Source organism: Rhipicephalus microplus, unplaced genomic scaffold (genome assembly GCF_043290135.1).
Source record: "Rhipicephalus microplus isolate Deutch F79 unplaced genomic scaffold, USDA_Rmic scaffold_27, whole genome shotgun sequence".
Lineage (NCBI taxonomy): Eukaryota > Metazoa > Arthropoda > Arachnida > Ixodida > Ixodidae > Rhipicephalus > Rhipicephalus microplus.
In genome coordinates this window covers 3352258-3373004 of record NW_027464600.1, presented here as the reverse complement: position 1 = coordinate 3373004, position 20747 = coordinate 3352258, and the positions used below count along the sequence as shown (strand labels likewise).

The 20747-nt window shown below is 40.7% G+C and overlaps 1 long non-coding RNA gene across 3 annotated transcripts; it reads left to right on the top strand.

Moving 5' to 3' along the window:
- Positions 1-8427: 8427 nt before the first annotated feature.
- On the top strand, positions 8428-19658 carry LOC142786664 (uncharacterized). 3 transcript variants are annotated; one of them, XR_012889105.1, is made up of 4 exons: positions 8428-8713; positions 11592-11701; positions 14995-15189; positions 19334-19658. It is a non-coding gene; the product is annotated as an uncharacterized LOC142786664 (long non-coding RNA). The 3 variants fall into 3 exon arrangements; XR_012889104.1 differs by having other exon boundaries at positions 14980-15189; XR_012889106.1 differs by lacking the exon at positions 11592-11701 and having other exon boundaries at positions 14980-15189.
- The last annotated feature ends 1089 nt before the right edge of the window (positions 19659-20747 follow it).

Sequence of the window (20747 nt, the reverse complement as noted above, 5' to 3'; positions counted from 1 at the left end):
AAGTGGAGAAACACTTGCTAGTGATACTGGTAGTCGCAAAACTGCTTAAGCAGTTATAGTGAGCTTTTAATAAGAATCGGCTACAGCAAAACGCGAGGAAGAGCGAGAAGGGCCGGACAAGTATATTTGTATACCTGACATTCCGTATATAGCGATTGGCTGCGAAAATATCCTGAAATGTTTTTCATGCAAGTGGACCACGTGAGGTGGTATGCTTATCCCGATCATTTTCCGCTGACCGCTTGGCTCCGATGCGGCTTCAGAGCTGATGTGCGACTTGAGACGACGGCTTTGATAACATATAACGCGTTATCCGAATACATATTGATGTGAACAATCAGACGGTAATGCCAAGAAAAGTAAGGGGTGTTTTATTTTTACTAATTATGACATAATTTTGAAGATAACAATGTGGACGAAAAGATAACATGTCGCTCACAGCAACTGAACCTGCATCCTTCGAATTACGCTTCGGATGCTCCGCCGATTGAGCTACAGTGGTGGTCATACTTCCGTCCACTTCATTGGGTTTATCTGTGCATTTAAACCTGAGAGTGTTAGTCAGCGCCGATCGTAGCCATTGCGATGAGCATGGAACTCTTTGTCGTGTCCACTAGCGTCACGTGGCACGTGCCCATTTTTACAAACTGGAAGTTGACGAATACCGCCTCTCATAGTACCTTTAACTTTAATGACTCGTTTTTTGTTGTTTTTTCATTGATATGATATATGATAGTGATATGATAAATGTTGGGCGAACAAGTCAGGCGCCGACCACTCCTCAGCTCTTGAGTAAATATTGAACAGTCATCTTGAAGAAAAAAATGAAGAGCAGTATATGAAAAATACAACACCCGAACCCACATACGCAAAGAAAAAAAAAGCTCATACGGTCATATCAGACAACAGCAACACAACAATAAGGAAATGTGAGAAAGACAGTGAAATTTGCATCTGATATTGTTTCTAGGTAAAATTGAATCCAAACTGCACAAAATAGCAGTCATAACGCCTGGTTCTTATGGGGATGTATTCACTGATATGTGCATAAGGAATCTTGTGTCTACAAAGAAAAACAAGTCCTTGAACATTGCCCTTTTTCCTTTGCACCATAAGCGGTTGACTCAGTGTCGCATGATAGATATTTGCAGCTTGTCTCCCTAAATTTTATTTATATATGCATGAAATCTTGAGTGCGTTTGAACTGAATACATTGTTAAATGACCATTTAGTCCAAATGCTGTGCCAAGCCCATGCCTACCGAGGGCAAGCTGAGCATTTCACGAGTGCACGTCATGAGCTTACGCTTACAGACAGGAGGGATTACAGCTTTACAAGAGTAATTTAAGAGACAGAAAGAAAGAGAAGGGATACAAACTTTGGAGTTTCCGTCGGCTGGCAAACAAAGACCCTTTGAGACTACGTTTATATCGCGAGTTGGGGTGAAATCTTTCCAAGAGAGAATGCCTACCAAACCACTAGTGTTACTTCTACTTGACAATGTAAAAAACCAGCATTAACCGTTTATAGCACTTGACAATTGAAGTCTTTTCCTGTTGCGATATAACGAATCTTAGATAACTATATCAAGTGCAAAATTGGAACACACGCGCTCCGGAGATTGGTTGGGAATAAATGGGACTCCACTAACAATTACGTCCAGACTGTGACATGAACACCGGGGCATGAGGGCGTTACTGGGAACTTGCAAGAGATTGAGGCGGCTCGAGGATTTACCAACCACCAAGCCACCCCAGATTCTGCAGTAGAGGAGCCTATTTTCCTAGACCTTTGCTGCGCAATGATCCTAAACTATTATAGGGGAAATAGACAGATATATACACCTCTACATGACGAACTAGGGGCTGCGGAGGCGACTGTGCTAAGAAGGCTACAAACAAACCCGTTCATAAATCTGTACACTCTCCACCTGGCCCAGCTAACGGCGTATAGTGACATCTGTCGGCATGTGGAGCTACACCGACAGTTTTTCGCATCACGTGGGAGTGTGTATAGCATGGAGAAGACCACTACACAAATGAGGCATGGGACGAATGGAAGGCGCTGCTGTCTAGCTCGGCCCTACAAGGTCAGTGCCGTCTGATCCGAAGAGCTGAACGGATGGCTAGTGCTGGTAGGGCCTTGGAATAGCGGCATTACCCAGCTGGACAGACTATGATTTTCACGCTTCTGTTACCTAGGGGCACTGGAGCTCTAGCGTGTCTGGTACCTGTACATAAAAACTTTTTTCTTCTACTACTACCACTACTACCACTACTACCACTACTACCACTACTACTACTACTACTACTACTACTACTACTACTACTACTACTATACTACTCCTACTACTACTACTACTACTACTACTACTACTTATGAAAGACCCGATGGCGTCGAAGAAGTGTTGGCCTCGCATGGAGGGCATTTATTCACAGTCGTGTTTCCCCTACTAATGCGAAAGACAGGCAACACGAGGCAGTCGTTTTGCATAGGGCTCTTTACTTTCTGCCTCCAAATGCTTCAGCGCGAGTGAGTGATTAAAACGCCATGTCAATGAAGAGAGAAAGCTACAGGAAACGCCGACAAGCACGGTAAAACAAGGTAGAAGTAGATGTAGCCAAAAAAGAGCAAAAGTGATGTGCCTTCGTTAGAAGCAAATACATATGGTGAGAGGACGGCCAGAGGAAGATCAGGGCTCCATAACATTGTGGTGGAGGCACCAGAGAAATCAAAGGAGGATCATAAAGTGCCTGATCAAGATCATTGAGACAGCCGTCGGTGGCCAAACGTTCAGCGAGGGTTGTACAGAAGAAGGCCGATGTTACCGGACATATGATGACATCCAATCGACATTCCGGTTCCCCCATTTCATCGTAGACATCGGTCTGTGGCCATTTAACGGCCGGGGCATCTAACTCCGTGCACTAAGCCGACGCTATCGCAATGCTATGGGCGAATGGCATGAAAAGTTAAAGCAAAGAACAACCCTGGGCTTAATGTCTTCAAAGCGGCTAAGGGTAACATAGCTAAGGGTTGTAGATGTATAAAAAGAAAGAGATATGAACCTAGTGGTCTCGTGCATAAACATCGGCGAGGACGAAGCTCACAAGCCAGCCACCAAGGAACCCTGCCCGCGTCCAGCACGTATTGCCAGCCTCCTTGCGTAGTGCCGGCCAATGCGTAATCACTGAGTGTTTAGGGAGCACGGAAGGAAGCTGAGATTGTCTATTTGCGGCAGCTTATTTATGAAAATGTGTACTCACGTAGAGTGCTTCGTCTGTGGAGATAGTCTTGTCACCGTACTATCACCTTCCGAAGAATACTTTGAAGTATACCTACAAACCTTTCATCCAACCACGTAATAGGCCTAAGTAAATGCGTTAGTGTTTTAGAGTTACCTATTTACCTTGGAAGTGTTTGTTTAAAACACATCTTTGCCACTGCGAGAAAAACTCCGAGATAGAAATGCTGTTATTGCGTTATGGTAAGGTTTTATTGTGTCATTTATTTTAATGTCCACGCAGTAACTTGAGAGGTGTATGCGCAATGTAACATGAGTATGGTGAGTACGCTGAAAATGTGCTACCATACATATCGCACACGTACGTTCATTGGGTTATATTATCCTTCGCACGCTGACTTCACTTCTTTTCCCCTTCCTGTTGGTAGAATCACGCCAGAGAAAGGACAAAGTAATCTGACGACTCTGCTTTCTCATTATTTCGTCCATCCATGGTTGAAGAAGACGCACGCTGCCCAACATAAAAACGCGAAACAAAAGTTTATTTGAAGATAGCAGAGACACTCTCAATGCTGTTTGTTTGGTGGCTGTCTAATTCTAAAGATGCGCATTGTAAATATCGAAGGAGTGTTCAGAAGCCTACCTCTCCATTCATTGATTGACAAACGTTCATATCCCATTCTGTGCCCTGTTGTCAAAATGTGCGTCGTGTATTCAAGGTACGTTCATCGCTGACCACTTGAGTTCAGTGCGGATCAGTTCATCAGGAACGCAAACTGCGGAACATAGAGTTATTTTCATCACGCGAGGCATTTCAATTTACCATGCACGTCTCTCTCTCTGCTAAGAAGGAAGGCGCTGCTCGAGCTAATGGAGATGGAGGCAACTACAAAATGCGAAAATCTTCTGGTGACCCCTTTCACCACTCTTGAACTTTGGGAGCACGTCACTATCATAGCTTCTCTATGACGTAGTTTATCTAGCCTTCTCGTGAATTCCCATTTACTTGCTCATCGGGCCTCTGCTTCTATATGTAAGCCTGTTCTACACTGACTGACACTTTGAGTAGACGTCACTCGTAGCTGATGCCAAGCCAGTGAGTTCCCTCGACGCCGACAACCACTGCTGCCTCCCCTTTACGCCTCTTAGAGATGCTTCAGCGATGGCAACGCGAGATTGCTCGCATCGACAACTTTTAACAGCGAGCGTTCAAGCCTGACCTGCTCTAATTAACAGGATACGCGATGATGCGGCAGCACCACTTGTCGTGCAGGCAGCGTGCAGTACAATAGCTATAGTGTAAGCTGCATAACAGTTTGGGTCGTTCCCATGGAGCTAACAGTGGCTTCACTGCACTCTTGTCCTTTACCCATTCCCGACTCCACTTCCAAGTGGCAGCTTCGTAAAAGTGCTTAATGTCATCGAAACGTAGAATTTAGGCTCTAACAAGATTGTCTCAGTTGGGCTTTTTAATGAAGGTCTCTGTTCTTTGTCAGTGTCGCTACTAATTATTTTACAGCCTTAGAACCATCTTCATCAATGTCCATTTCACTAACATGAACATGTACTGAAATTTAATAAATATGTAAACACGTGATGAGTCTGTGTTTTGTCAGTAGAGATATTAATATTTTACAGCCTTAGGACCATCGTCATCAATGCCATATTAAATAAAATGAGAACTTATTGAAGTTTAATAAATATGTAAATATGCGATGAGACTCATTTCATTCCTTGAAATGATAGAGAATAGCACGGGACGTTTTACAAATAGAGTTCTCACCAACCAGAAATTTACATGCGTTTCCGGGAACAATTTATTTGTCGGAAAATGTAATTGCTGGTAAACAAAAAAACACGCACACACAGTCCACCTGTGAAGTCGTGATCCTCTTTTGGCAAGTGACAGAAAATGCACGAAACAATGCATAACAGCCAATACTTCACCAAATATACGTGGTGCTGCTTCGCCGTGCAAGCGACAATACTCACGTTGCACTTTCGTCGCAGCTTTGAATTTAGCGAGCCTGAGAATATACTGAACTTTCCTATGTACAGTTGAAATCTTGCCTAGCAAGGACGGGGGCTGATTCGCTCTTGCACGGTTTGTGACGCTGTTTTATCACGTAAGTGGGCGTACCACTGCGCACCACATATGGAAACGGGGAGAGCTTTACTATAGGGGTGCTCTAGTACCCTACTGAAAAGTTCCGTATGAAATCTTACGGAAAATATATGGACTCCGTAACATTTCCTTATGCTACATACGGAAAACTAATGGAGTTTTATGGAAATATACGGAAGTTGTATGGCATTTACGGAACGCTTCTTATGGAATATATGGAAGGATAACGAAATTGTATGGCGTATACGGAAGGCTTTTTATGGAGTATACAGAAAGATAAGGAAAATGTATGGCATATATGGAAAGCTTTTTATGGAGTATATGGAAGGATAAAGAAGTTTTATGGCGTGGATGGAGTGAGTTTTATGGAAAATATGGAAAGATAAGGAAACTTATGGAGCATATGGAGAGTTCATTATGGAAGATATGGGAGGATAAAGAATGTGTATTGAGTGTACAGAAGCTTTTATAAGGAAAATACAGAATGTAAGGTCTTACGGAAATATACAAATTTTGTAAGGTGCTTACGAAAATGTGCAATAGTGTATGAAAGGAATGTGGATTGTTGCAAAATGGTGGAAACTGTACAGTTGTTGTCACATTTTCAGCAGGAAATCCGAGCTCTATAAAGTTATAAATGAATGCACAGTGACATATATAGTATAAAAGAATAACGCAGGCTAGTCTGTGTTGTCAGTCACCGCTGTTCGCCCTTTTCCAGAATGAATACAACTTCTGCAGATGACCAGGTGCTAAAGTCTGTCACACGGAAAATGTGTCATTCACAAGGAATGACAATAACTGTCATTTTACTTGCATGCTGTCACACGAAAACAAATCAAGCAAGCAAAGCATAACTTCAAGGGCTTGTTTTTTGGTAGAAACAATAATAATGAGAACTAAATTCAATGTGAATGAACTTGTCAATATTAATGAAACTGTTCTCATTAACATTGGCAAAGAGAAATGTCATTTTAAAATATCGACCATGAGCTTAGCTCTCCTGAGCACCGACAAAAGAAATGAAAATCTATGAAAACTAATTGCATGTAGCCTAAAAATAATTTTTTATTGATAGTATATGTGCTCCTACAATATAGATACAGCTATACACAACTTGCCACAGCTTCATGACAGAAACGAGGTAGGGGCAGAGGGAGTGGTGAGAAAAATAATTAAGTATGAGAGCACAACTGATATGTACGGACACATAATGGTGCTTATCATTGATGCACGAATGGTCGTGTATAGAGCTGGGTCGTTTTGAGATCTTCAAAAGCATTGTTTCAGACCACCATGCAGATTACACTTCAATTGTAGTGCTACATAAGACACAACTTATGGGCCAGCTTTAATGAATAAGAAGATTATAGGTTAAACAAATGCTTTAAAATATATCATATCATGGCTGCATGGACGCATACAAGCTATGTAAAGCGCAATAAAGTGAGGATGCATGAGCTTCTCTTGATGCTTCAGGTCTACATAGATGCTTCAACTGTGCTGCAAAGAAATTTAACCAATGTCTGTGTGTGCAACATTGTCCATTTTAAACTATCTATATGTATATATAAAATTCCTACGTCGGGTTAAGCTACGTAGCACTCCATAACTCTTCCTTTTATTAAGGGCAATTTTTCAAACAATCAACATTATTCATTTTCTGTCTCATGACTTCGTGCCCGCAATTCTTGGTTTGGCTCGATCACAATTGTGCAGCCCTTATTTTGGAGGAATAAAAAAAAACATCAACCAAAATATATTTTGGAACTGCTCCTCGGTGATATTGCCTTCCCTCAACTGCCACAGCTTAAGATGAGTCATATAGCAAGTCTCGCGCATACCTAGGGCCTACCCTTGAAGAAACTGGTCCGGCTGTGAAATGCTCAGTTTTTTCTCAAATAAACTTTTTGGTTTGAGTTTTCTCAGTTCTCGAGTCCCTTCACTATAAAGCAGACCGAATGTTCCCCTTAGTCCTTAATTTTCTTATATTATGAAATAAATAAAAAAAATTAATAATGAAAATAAAAATACTAATAACTGTTGCGCAAAAAACACAGTCCCACATACGTACTTGAACGCAATATTGCTTTTATTTTGTTTTATAACCTAAGGCATTAGGAAAAATAGCAGTACAATAAAAACGTTGAAAAAAAAATCAAAAAATATTTTATTATGACGGGATTCGACCTGCGCCACTCAGTTGTGCTCGTGCACGCAAACCGAGTGCGTTAACTAGCTAAGCTATTCGCGCAGAACATGAACTGGTGTTTAAGTTATGCATATAAACTTGCTTTTCACACGCTATGTGTTGGCATATTTATGTACGATATGCGATTGTATCTATTGTTGTGTGCATATGTTTTGTGATTGTATATACGTCACATGCTTTTCGCATGTCTTTCAACTATAGATTGCTGCCTCGCCGCGGATGAAAACAAGTATTTTTACACCCACACACAAGCTTGAGCAGTTGAAGGTTGTTTCCCGGGGCTCTCTTGCGATTGAGTCGGCCACCACAGGGAATTAGAGTGATACGCCATTAATCCCTGCATCTAGCTGTATTCCAATTAGTAGCTCTATCGCTTGATGACAAATCGAGCGCGGGGCGCGACGTTATTGCGCACGACCATGCCTCGCGTAGTGGCGACATCAGCTGATTGCGCCGGCCCGCTTGCTTCGATTTGCTTCAGAGCAAAGAAATGTCATACCTTGAAAGATTGCGTACTGCACTATGTCAAAATGTTACTGCTTTGTAGCCATCCTATTATTCATTGAGAATTGATAACTCTGATATCACTACTGTAGAGCTTTGCGTCGGCGACACGCACCGAACGTGAAACCGCGCTACGTCTGTCGTAGAAGCAGTAGGAGGCTGTCGTCTGCTAGAACAAAAACAAAACAAAAACCTGCGAAAATATTCATAAGTTGTAACTTGTTTTTTCAATAACCGTTTATCACTTTTAAAGTTATTTTGCCAGATAACATAATTTTTTTTTAGTTTATAGCAGCGACAGATGTTTTTTTTTTCCTCACACAGATATCCAAGTCAAATCCATTCACAGCTAAAGCCACATGTTGTTTGTCTTTGTCTCCGTGGGTAGCTCTCTCCTGTGTTCGCGCTGCTACACACGAGAGCACGAAATGTTAAATTTACGCAAGGAAGCGCCGTTCCTCGTTCGTGTGATGTGCTAAGATTGCGCCCTATTCCCGCGGTTGTTCGAGTGTGGATCAAGTGCGAGTCGTCCAAGGAATCCGCGGGTTGGGCGGGCGCTCGAAGGACTCCGAGGTGACGGCTGACGCCTGTGGTTGCTTCCCTCAGGACAGTGTGAAAGAAACTAAAGGTAAGGGGGACACTTTTTTATGTAGACCAAATAAGCCACTCAGTGCAAGTGTGTGTTGCTGCACTCGAACGAGGCGTCGTGAAACGGCAACCTTACGCGCCTTTGCGAGTGCGGTAGCCGATTCGCTTTGACAACGCTAACGCTAGCAGAGCCATGGCGCATCGGCGCGGCCTTACTGGAGCTCACTCGAGACAACTGCGGCAACATGCATGTGTATGGTGATCGATTTTTTCATATGTGCAGTGTAGTGAGGAAGACGCACACGGCGCTTGCTACGTTGTTGATTAAACGAAGCTTGCAGTGCCATTTGATGGAAAGCAGCATTTTGTTTACGTTCGCGGGCGATACAATTCGTAACTTGGCTCGATTCACCTAGCCAACCGCCTAAGTGGGTTGATTAGCATACGTTCACGGTAGAGCGTTATTATGCCCCTAAACAGTGGCGTGTGCTTGTTAAAAGATATAATGTGTGTGCCTAGTGTAGAGAGAGAGGTGTTCGTGCAATCTGCATATGTACCTGCAAGACTCTTTTGCTTGTAACTAATAATGTACCGGCCAGCACCTACATTGTACGCCTGACTTTGAAGAAAACTTGCATGCACAATGTGAGATTTTGTAATCTGCCAGAGTTGCTTTTTATAAAATAATACACTGCCAGCATGTTCAAAATATGTTTCGCTGCTGTGTGGCAGGGGTGCGGTTATCACGCTGTTGTGTAGTTGCTGATGCAAGCACTTATAGTTTTGATGCGTTAATATTTCTCATCTAACTCATCAGGTGTTTGGCTGTTTCAGCACAAACAAGGCAAAGAGAGAAGGAAGACGGGTAATGACAGGACGAGTGCCGACTTTTGTTTGCAGGAGAATACCCATGTTGGTGTATTTATTGTGACAGCCTTTCTGTGTTGCTTTTTTGCCCAATTTATGCAACAACACAGTTGTCAGCAATATGAGAGAGAACACTGAAATTAGCTTTTAAAGATCATGGTGACTAAATGCCTAGTAATTCACAGCACAAAGTAACAACAAAAGACATCAGTATGATTAATGTGGACGAGTACAGTCTTGCATCTAAAAAATATATTGTGCAAAATGTTGCCTAAGTAAGAAACCTCTCTATGTTTGCAAATAGTGTGACGTCACTTCGAGCGCCGTGCCAGCCATTCCCTCCCTCTGTGCAAGGGCTGGTTGGCAAGGAAGTTGTTTGTGACGTTCCTGATAGACCACTGAGATGTATGCGATTCTAAACCTGTAGCCTAATATATACGTAATCTTTTGCGCAGTTACATCGCTGCATCTGACACCTACAACTTATTTGCATATTTACATTGCTCCCTTAGGACCTAACACACAAACTTGTTGTTTGCATTGTCACTTCATGAATATCGAGCGGTAAAGGTACTGAGTATATGTGAAACAAGAATCTCTGCTTATTACATGAAGACATATGAGGCCTTCGATAAAACGAGCTATACCTTTATTGGGCTTGCGTACTCGTCGGGGCGATTCATACATGCAGCTTCAGCAAATGGTATCTTCCAGCCCGGTGACCATGCAATTTTTTTCTGCACATAGCGCAAACACCGAGATGTACCCACTCGCAGATGGTCGCTTCAAGTGCATATTTACCTTGACTAAAATGTCGAATCAAGTTTTTTTACCGACCGGTCCCTGCCATGAGTGCTAACGTCTTCGCGAACAAGACACATTGTTATTGACACTGCACACACCACACACAATATTCTCAGTTGAACCAATATTCTCAATACCTTTCAATGCACACTACATGCCACAATCAACAGTGCACATTTTTGAAGACTATGCCACTGTTCCTCGCACAGGCCACCACGTGTGTTCACTTCTTCAAGATAAACAGACAGCGTGGCAAATATTTTACCACACAGCTAGATGTTTGCTGACACATACTACAGCTAATGTCGACATTGTAACGTGAAGTGTAAGCTTTGAAAAATTAAAACTTGCCCCAAACACCGCACGACTGTACCGGGCTGAGCCACCAGCGGGAGTGTTTTTCCAGCCACATCTTTTACATGTGCCAGTGACATCATGCTGTGACGTACCTCGGTAGGGGCCTATCGCTGCATACTTTATGTGAATGAGGGTCCTGTTAGTGAAAGCAGGCATTGTTGATTTCGTAACTTGTTCATTCCCAACTGGACCTTCATTTGCACGAGTTGTCTGACTGATATTCAGGCGAACTTTTGTGCAATAAATTATACAGTTGGCAGTCTGTGCTTGCTCCATACTGTTGTTACTGGTGTTTCTTGTTGTTACTTTGCACTGCTCATTACTGCTCACCTACAGAAACTAGCCTATCTTGCTGCTGTTTTGGACAAGATGCAGCTGGCAAGTGCGATAGTGTTCATAACTCTAAATTCTCAAGCAAAAATTATCGTTTCATATTCAGTTAGTTGCATTCATATCAGTACATTATAATAAATCATTGATTAAACATTAATCCGTGTTCGTTCACATAATGCTCACAACTTTTATATCAAATTGAATGGTGTTTATAAAAAACATGGGTTTTAGCTAAACTTCATGCTCTTTTCTTGAACAGCTGACAAAACGCTATTGGATGCTTGCTTGCCATGAATTGGACTGTGTTTGAAATGCATTGCAATTCTTCACCGGACTGCCAGTACACTTCACATTGGGGGAACATTTATTAACCATGGATTGATTAATTAAGAACGGAGAGAAAGAAGCGGCAGGCCGGGATACTTGATATTGGCATCCGTTTTGCTACCCAGCGCATTATCATGCAAACTTCCTATAGAATGTTTATGCGTCTTGCATTTGTGTCTGTAAACCAAGAACTTTTGGTAGAACCATATTTTTCTTACAAATGGTTGCAGGACTGTGGAGGCTGTAGGGCTGCTTAGGAATGGTGGAATCCCTGGACAGGTGTTCAACCTTGCTGCATCAGCTCCTTGGTGTTTTCACGGCATCTTTACAGATGTGTTGGGTGAGTAAATCAAGCAGGTTTCAACACAAGAAAAGGTATAATATGGCAGCACCTCTTGTGCGTGCCTTACATCCCAAGTATATCAAATATTTATCCTGCACCTTGTGGCCTGTAATTTTTAAAGAGACACTTCTTTTTGCTTTATATTTGAGTCTTGATGCTTCCACAGCAATGTATTTGTGTTTGACAGCAAGTGTTCTTGAACAAATAACTGATCTCAATAATGACAAAACACCCTTCATACTTGGTCCTTAGCATAAGCTAGCACATACCTGTAGCAGATTCAATTATTCATTTTTTGCTGGAATGATAATGGGCAAGTAGCAAAGGCAACTTCAGATTGGAGTGGTCGGTGACGTCTGTTTAGGCTCTGCCATATTGCTTTGCAACGAGAGTTACTTGTGGCCACATATACAATGAAGCCACATGACGTGCATTCTAAATGAGATTACCATATCACATTTCGCTGCATCTCAATGTGTGCCAAACAAATGCAGATATCATTAGCTTGCCACTATAAAGGGATACTAAACCAACACAAGGTTGAAATTTAGTCGTGGTGTTGCAGCTGTGTATGACTCTACAATGGATGCATAGCCGTGATAATTTGTCTATATGTTGTCGCAATAGTAATGTTACACACATTGTTCGATACAACCTCGCTTATTTCGCTTTTTTTTCGCTATGCTTCTTTCTTGTCTCTTCTTGCCATGTGCTCCTCCTCACTGTACAAGGAGCAAGAGTAGTGGGCACCCAAACACGTATTTAAAAAAAATGTTGTAAGGTGAGCACTGAGATGCTGAACACTTCCGAAAGGCTCAAAGAGGTAAAGGTATTGTTTCTAGCTACTTTTTGGGCACCCACAGCTAGTTGTGCTGCTGCAGTTAAAAAATGAGTTAAATGTTAAAAATTAATTGGAGGTGGTTTGACACCCATAATTGCAGTTACATACAGAACTAGGTTTCAATGCGTAAGCAAAATCTGTTCACTCTAAATCAATCTTAATGATATCTGAAATTCAGGAAATATTCACAGAAAAGCTCAGGAAAAGGCTAAGTGGTTGCCCCTTGAACGTGAAGGAGATACCCTTCTTCTAAAAGGTCAATAGACAGTCTAGTAGTCTCGACATTACATGCACTATAAAATATTCTGGTGTGATGCTTTTCATGCATATTATAATGAGAGGGGTTTTTAATAGAACTGTTGTAACTTTGCCCTGCGTTGCTGAAATTGTTCACATAGTTATAATACATGAATCACTTTATGCCTTTTGATTTTATGCAAATGGTTTGCTTACCCAGTCGGTTTAACTTGATTTGGATAAAAACATAAATGCTCTAAACTTTTTTTTATTATACAGCAGGTTTATTTTTAAAATACGTGACCATTGATGTGAACACAGTTGGTGGCGTGCTTGATTAATCCTTCACTATCACCACTCTAACTACACCTGCTACAGTGCATAGTGTGACAAAAGTAATGGTACTTAAGATTACTGGCAGCATAGACTTTTATGTCTCCTGGTAAAAAAAAAAAGCCTGGTAAAAATGTGTGTACGTTTTTTTTTTCGCTCCAACTAAATATTCCGGTCTACTCAAAATAGCTTCCGCTCTTTTAAGGTCCTCAAACTATTAGGTGTTCAAAAGAAGTATCAATGCCATATGCTTTCTTTGTCAGCCTACTCACCACTCTAATAATGAGAATTACCCGACAACATTACCCAGTAAAATATAGGGATGTTATAAAAAGTAATGTCAATTCAATTGTCAAGAAACGTTGCCAAGTTACGTTTTTGTTCACTTTTCTTTTCATAATTTTGTTAAAGTTACTTTTGATAACATCCCCTAGAGTTTGTTTGGCATCATTTTCTACTAGTTCTCATTATAATGTGTTCAACAAAGACAACAAACCCTTAAATTTATAGTTCTTTCCTTTACTCATGAATCTGAAACAGTGAATCTCAGTAATCTTAACGGTGTGTGACTTGTTTTTTTTTTTTTTGATCAGTTGTGCATGTGTTCAAGTACATGCATTTAGGTGAGAGGGTGAACCATTGCAACCTCCTGTGACTAGCAGATTTTCTGAGAACTGACAGATGCATAATGCTGCCAAAGAAGTATAGGGATATTGGAAGTAATCGTAACGTAATTGCAATCCTAATGTAATTGCCAGTAGGCAAAAAAAAGGTGTCCCACACTCGCCATAATGGTAACAAGCAGCGCTGACTGACTCTTCCATGTATAAATGCACATATATACCATACAAAATGGAAGAGGGATAGCCGCCATGGTAGCTCAGTTGATAGAGCATCGGACATGTTATTCGAAGTTCGCAGGCTCGGTCCCTGTACAGGGCAGGTTATCTTTTTTTCTTTCTACTTTTCTTTCTTCACAATTACAACACTTCTATTCTTCTTGAAGACTTTCTGGTGTAAAAAAGGTACCTTATAATCTGAAGAGGCAAACAGAATGTGCCAGTGCACGAGTTAGCTCTTGTACTGGTTACAAGTAAGATATGTTTTGAAGAATAAATCATTCTGCCACTTGCCTAAAGAATGGCTACAGGACATGGCACTGGATGCACTTTGTTATTTTTGAATCAAGCTATCTTGTATTCTACTTTTATAAATTACATGGGATACACATGACGGTATCACACACTTTAATGCCACAAAGATTATGCAGCGAACAATGTTACAAATGCGAAATTGCATAAGGATAAGGTGAAAACTGCACCCTCAACGAGAATGTACAGGGAGCACAGGGTGCAGGCGTCATTCCTTCTGCCCGTGCTTTTCAAGTGCGAGCTGTTTTCACCTCGTTCTGACCAACTAACTAAATTGAGATGTGTTGTTATAGTGCAAGAAGATGCTCCACGGGAAACTAGGTTTGTCTCAAACTCTGTGTGTGTCTTTCAATCTATATGGTGCCCGGTTCAAGAGTTCATGCAGACCAGATCGTGTAAAACAGGACCGTGTAAAATGGACCGTGTAAATAAAATAAAATGGACCATGTAAATAAACAGGATCGTGTAAAATGTCGTTTTCGTGTGCAACTGTAGTTGTGGTTGTGCTGAATGACCTTTCTTTATATACACTACATAACAAACTTGCTCCTTTAGAGTCGAGTGCATCTTCGGATCGATTGTAAATGTTTGCATATGCGAGGCCCTAAGTTTTATAAGAAATTGCTCAGTGTGCCACGAGGAAATGTGTGTTCAGCGAAAATTTGCATATCATTATATACAACTCTTAAAGCCTCGTCTACAACTTTGTGAAGGTTGACCTTGAGCAGAAAACGAGGAGCACCAGCAGCCCCCAGAAAAGAGCAAGCACCCTCCAAGCTCCCGAAGCTCTCTTCGACAGGAACATCATAGTCACTGTGTGGCATTGAAAGCCATTGCAAGGAGTGCCTTATCAGTACACTGTGCTGCTCTTTCATCGCAGAAGACGAAGTTGACCACTCCAGAGGAACTTCACGCTGTGTATTGTGAGTGCTTCAGTGGTTTTGTTTTTGTCCAGCCAGCAGTTAAGAAATCATGTGTCAGATTCAGCCGGGATGGCTAGAGGGAGTCGGGCAGGCATGTTTGGACATTTGTCTAGCCAAGTAGTGCCAATTTTCGCACTGGTCCTGTTAAAGTTACTGCCACAATCACAGAAGCTACGTCATCTCTCTAAATGTACAGATGTGTCGGGGAAGATTAGCTGCATTAGGCTTTTCTATAACTGATAGCTGCCAACATTCTTCATTATATAGGAGTTTTGTTCCTCACTTATGGGTGTAAAGTCCTCCACAGAAAAAATGCAACACGTCTATTTTCAGAAGGCTCCAAGGCCCTACTTGTAGGTTTTTTCGGCTTGTATCATAAGCACCTCGTTTGGGTGTACATGAACATTTTATAAACATGTACAGCGAAAAATTTGGGTGGCCGGTCGTTTTGTCGTTATCATGTTCCTCGCAGTATTCTTAAGCATGTTGTGCATTACGTTGTCAATCTGGTTCATGTGCATAGAAGACATTACGAAGTTTTAGGCTACAGTATGAAAAGCCTGGAAGCAAGCTATCAATAATTTTTTAACAGAGTTGCTTAATCTCATACATGATACATCACTAAACTTTCGTGGGTATTCATCAATGTAAGCTCGTCTTAGTGTTATCCAAAATGAAGATGTGAGTCGACAGATGGAAACATCTAGTAATCAGGGTGAACAGTGGAAGTGCCTCAGACAGGCTGGCCGATGTTGCGATAGGAGGACCTAATTTTTAGAAGTCACCTTGTCATTCTTGGCGTGTTAGTTTAAACAAGGTCAGTAATGACATCATCTTTTGGTGTAGGCGTGTGTGCCTGTTGGAAATGTTTGTCTGAAAAAAAAAAACTATAACGCAGAAGAGTGCAGCCCTTGCTCCTTTTCAAGTTAGGTTGCGCTGATATAAATTGTTCTGTCAGAGGTTGGGGGTAAGGGAAGCAAAAAAAAAAGATAAATGATAGAAAAGAAGAAAAAAGAAAGAAAAAGGGGCTGCAAAGTAAAAGTAGTGCTACACTGCTCCTACTTTGCATCCCCCCTTTTCTTCTTTTTTTTCCCCTTGTTTTCTTTTTTCACCTTTTTTGTTACATTTGCATTGTCCCATCTAGTGCATGAATCAAGGACACATGGCTTTGCTATAGCAAAGATGCCTATGTGGTGTTGGATTGAACAGTGCATTGTATTTCATTCAGTTAATTACAGACTGATCAGTCTTGCAATAAGTGCTTCCTGTCTATCACCACACATGTTCAAATGAAAAGTTTGTGCTTGGCTCTTAGTATGCTGGTATATAGCTTGTGTCTTGGACTACTCAAAATGAATGTTGTTTTGCTGCTGTTTATGGTAATGAATTTATCCAACATGAAAATATCTTGCCTTGCGAACTTTGTCGGACCTGCCTTTCTTTTTCTTTCCTATGCAGGCATTGTATGTGAGGGAGGCAGTAACAGAGAGGTGATAGCTTGAGCTTCGGAAGAATAAATGCTGGCAGTGAAGCAATTACACATCAAACATCCCAGCCATTTTGCCAACCGTACTAAATGTGTTTTGAAAAAAAAAAAATATTGTGCTCGGTTACTGTATTGAAAACAGCAAAATGCTAAAATATATCGCAGAGAACAAAATATTAGGCCACGTTGGTGCCTTCTGGACTTCCCAGGATGTCGTCTGGGTGTTGTTTGTAAAAAGTAAAAAGTGTTTCAAAAATACTGCCTCTTTTACACCAAATTCGGTCTAGGTATTAAGTAAAGGTGATTGTGTGTAGTGCATGAAGCTCAGTAATATTAGTGCAATTTTTTTGCCACATCAAAAGCAAGGAAGCAGTTCTCTTTATATGGCAAGTTATATGATTACACTTTGTCTTAAAGTAGAAAAAAATTTTTGAAGTTTTCTTATGATGGCTGTTTTCTACATTTGATATACGACAGCTTCCGTTCCGAAGTTCTCCATGGCCCTCAATAGGAGACTTCAAAAATCATTTTCCTCATTTAAACAAAAATTGTAATGATAACACTTGCCATATAACAAGAACTGTTTATTTGCTTTCAACTTACACATAAAAGTAATTTTCAATTAGACAAACACACAGCTCAAGTTGCATCTCAGTGTGGACAAAAACGATTATATAGTGATATTTGTAATCTGGACCTAACATTATTTTTTTTTCGTGAAATATAACTTCTGTGCAGTGAGTATTTGTGGCTCAAATATTCATACAAAGTGCAGTATTGCCATACAAGAAATGCAAACGATAAACAGTTTGGCTGAATTCTTCAAAGCCTATGTAGCGGAAAAATTGCACTAATGTTACTCGGCTTCAAATACTTTAAGAAGCACCTTTACTTAATATGGAGATCAAATTCGATATGGCAAGAAAAAGCGGTACTTCGAAATTTTTCTCACAAATAACACCCGCACGACATTCTGCGAAATTCTGATGGTACCCACGTGACCACTACTTTTTTCTCTTCAAAACATTTCTGCAAATAGCTATTTTCAGAAGAGTAAATTACCATCATTTTTTAAACTATACATCTGTGATGGTCGCCAGGCAGTATGGTTTGTATGTTTGGTGTAGAATAGCCCAGTGCGAAAAACAACAAATGTCTGAGCATCCTTTGATGCTCGGGCAATTTCGAAAGCATTTGTTTGTTAGCAGCAATTCAGTTAAGCCCTTGTCTTTATGCTTAGGCCCAGAAACAAAACACAAGTAACCAAAGTAGTCCTAAGAGTCATGCAGTCTCGCGTTTCCAAGGCTTGTGGAGCCTAATTTAGTGCAAGCTTCACCATGTTTTAAAAATTCAGATTCAACCAACAGGTTTTGGAGGCACAGTGCATTTTCAGCTAACTTGTTTCACACCAGTTACTTTGATAAAAAGCGGGAAGTAGAGGTAAAAATACCATTTTAAAGGCATTATAGATAATAACAAAAAGGACTGCTTTCTTTTTTTGTGTGGTGCTTTGCCTGAACGCTGTGCTTTTTGTGGTACAGTTCATTGTCTAGTGAACAGAGGCCTTAAAAACTAACATTAGCCATGTTGAGGTCGATTTCTTGGTTATAGTCATAGTAGCCATATTAAAAATATATGACTTCAAACTTGATTGTTTTTTTGAAGATGTTTTCTTGCATAATGATATTTCAGAGTCTTAGTCAATTTTGTTATAAGAAAACGTGATGTCATAATAGGGTCACTTTTTGTAGGGTCGTTCAGTTCTACCTTACCTTTTATATTCCTAATTGAGCAGTTATTTTCAATATTGGTATTTAAAATGGAATGAGCATGCTGTATGTAGTAAGGTGTAAGCACTTACAGATAGCACATGCACCCAACTTTTCTGTTGGCAGTTTATTTCTGTTATTCTTGATTTATATGTGGGGTTTCACGTCCGAAAACCACGATATGATTATGAGAGACGCCGTAGTGGAGGGCACCGGAAACTTCGACCACTTGGGGTTCTTTAACATACACCCAAATCAGCACACGTGCCTACAGCATTTCTGCCTCCATCGGAAATGGAGCCGGGATTTGATACCGCGACCTGCGGGTCAGCAGCGGAATTTCTGGTACTCTTGCTCCTTTATATGTGTGCAGTTCAGTTATAGTTATCTGGCTTGCACAGATTTTTAATGGCACCTGCCTTGTCCTGCTTGCTTTCATGGTGATTTTAACCTTCATAAGTTACATAGGTTTAACTCTCAAAATTGTTCAAGATGCCAATTTTGTGCACAAACTGTATAGTATAAAGGCAGCAGATATACATGCACACACTATTAAATGTACATTGAGAGCTTTCACTTGCAGTTTCTAAAGTTTTACTGTGCAGGAAGCATTTAAATCATAATTTCATAAGGACATATTAATCGATTATCTCTACCATTGAAAATCGTGACAACCTAATTATTTTCACTGTGATAAGCATGCTGTTTTTTTGATGTGGCAGAACTAATTTATACACTCATTCCTTCTATTATTCACATATGCATAACATGAACGATTGTGTGCCTTACATTTTCAGTTTCATTCTGTGTGTTATATTTCTTGTGCATGTGAACTAATGTGCTAACATGTGTCTCTGACATTATTTGTGCCAATTATTTTCATTTCCAGGTGCCTATGAAGGACACATAAGTTCTATGGCAGTGACCTTCCAAATTTACAGTGGTGCCGGAGCCTCAAGCAGCATTTCGCCGATCTCCACAAGGCGTTCATGATACAAACACAGCGCCACACTTTCACAGTGCTATGATTATTATTTATGTTTAAACATTTCCTTCTAAAATTGCTGTTACATTGTGTTTTGTGCCACCATCCTGTGGCTTAGGTGGAGCTCGTGAAATTACGGTGTAGTCACCTCATTTGTGTACCATCAACACTGCAATGTCACCATTCACAGCTGGAGCATACAGACAAATAAAAAAATATATTGATTGTAGCAGGGCTGGTGTGTATAATAATGCTTCTCTATTGATAATAATAACTTTACAAGTTCTTTAGGTCTTGCATAGAACACTGCATTAATGTGTTGCAATGTAACCACCATTTATGATCGCTAGCATGTTAATTTAGTAGTTTTGTAGTGTATTTTATTTGAAAGGTAATTTTGCTTCCGCATCACGACAATTAGAAAGATGCCGATGATTCAATCCCTCATTAAGTAGCTTCTTAACACATTTGTTTCTTTCAAGCCTTTGTTTACTCATCAAGGCTGTTTCAGATAGCAAACATATTTCACCTTCATGCAACATATTAAGAATGAAATATTCATATATATTTCTACACAGTACTTGCTTTTGCAAACAACGTGAATGGCCAATTGCTTTTACTCGAGATCTAGGATGTCCATTTGATCTTTGCAAGATGCAGCAGATAGCTGCATAGTTTCTGCATTATGCTAATTTCCGTAAGCTGCTTATCAGGTAATTTAGCATGATATGGCACTTTCCGTAAGCTGCGGATGTCCGCAACTTTCTGCACGATATGGCGCTTTCCGTAAGCTGCGGATGTCCGCATCTTTTCGCATGATATGGCGCTTTCCGTAAGCTGCGGATGTTCGCATCTTTCCGCATGATGCGGCTTTCCGTAGTCCAATAATTGCGTATGTACGGATCCGTATATGCGGAACGTTTCAGTAGGGTAGGGAATTATTGACTATCGTTGCGCACATGGGCGAAGACAACGAAGACTATGGTGAACGTGCTTTGACTCTTTGATAGCCTCCCCTATGCCTCTACTGCAACGAGAGAGAATTCCTACACCATTTCCTCTTAACATGCAGGTCATATACAAATCAAAAGAAGAGACTGTTAAAAACCTTCTCCGTAGGTTCGTTCTAAATTTATCCCTACCTGTCGTCCTTTCCTTTGGAGCAATTGAAAAAAGATTCAGCAACAGGAACGTTTGCGAGGCCGCATGCGATTTTCTAAAGGCGACAAAACGAATAGAATGTTAAGCTGAGGCATAAATTCACATTATTTCAAACCATATTAGCTTGTTTGTTTTTGTATTACCTGTATTTTATTTC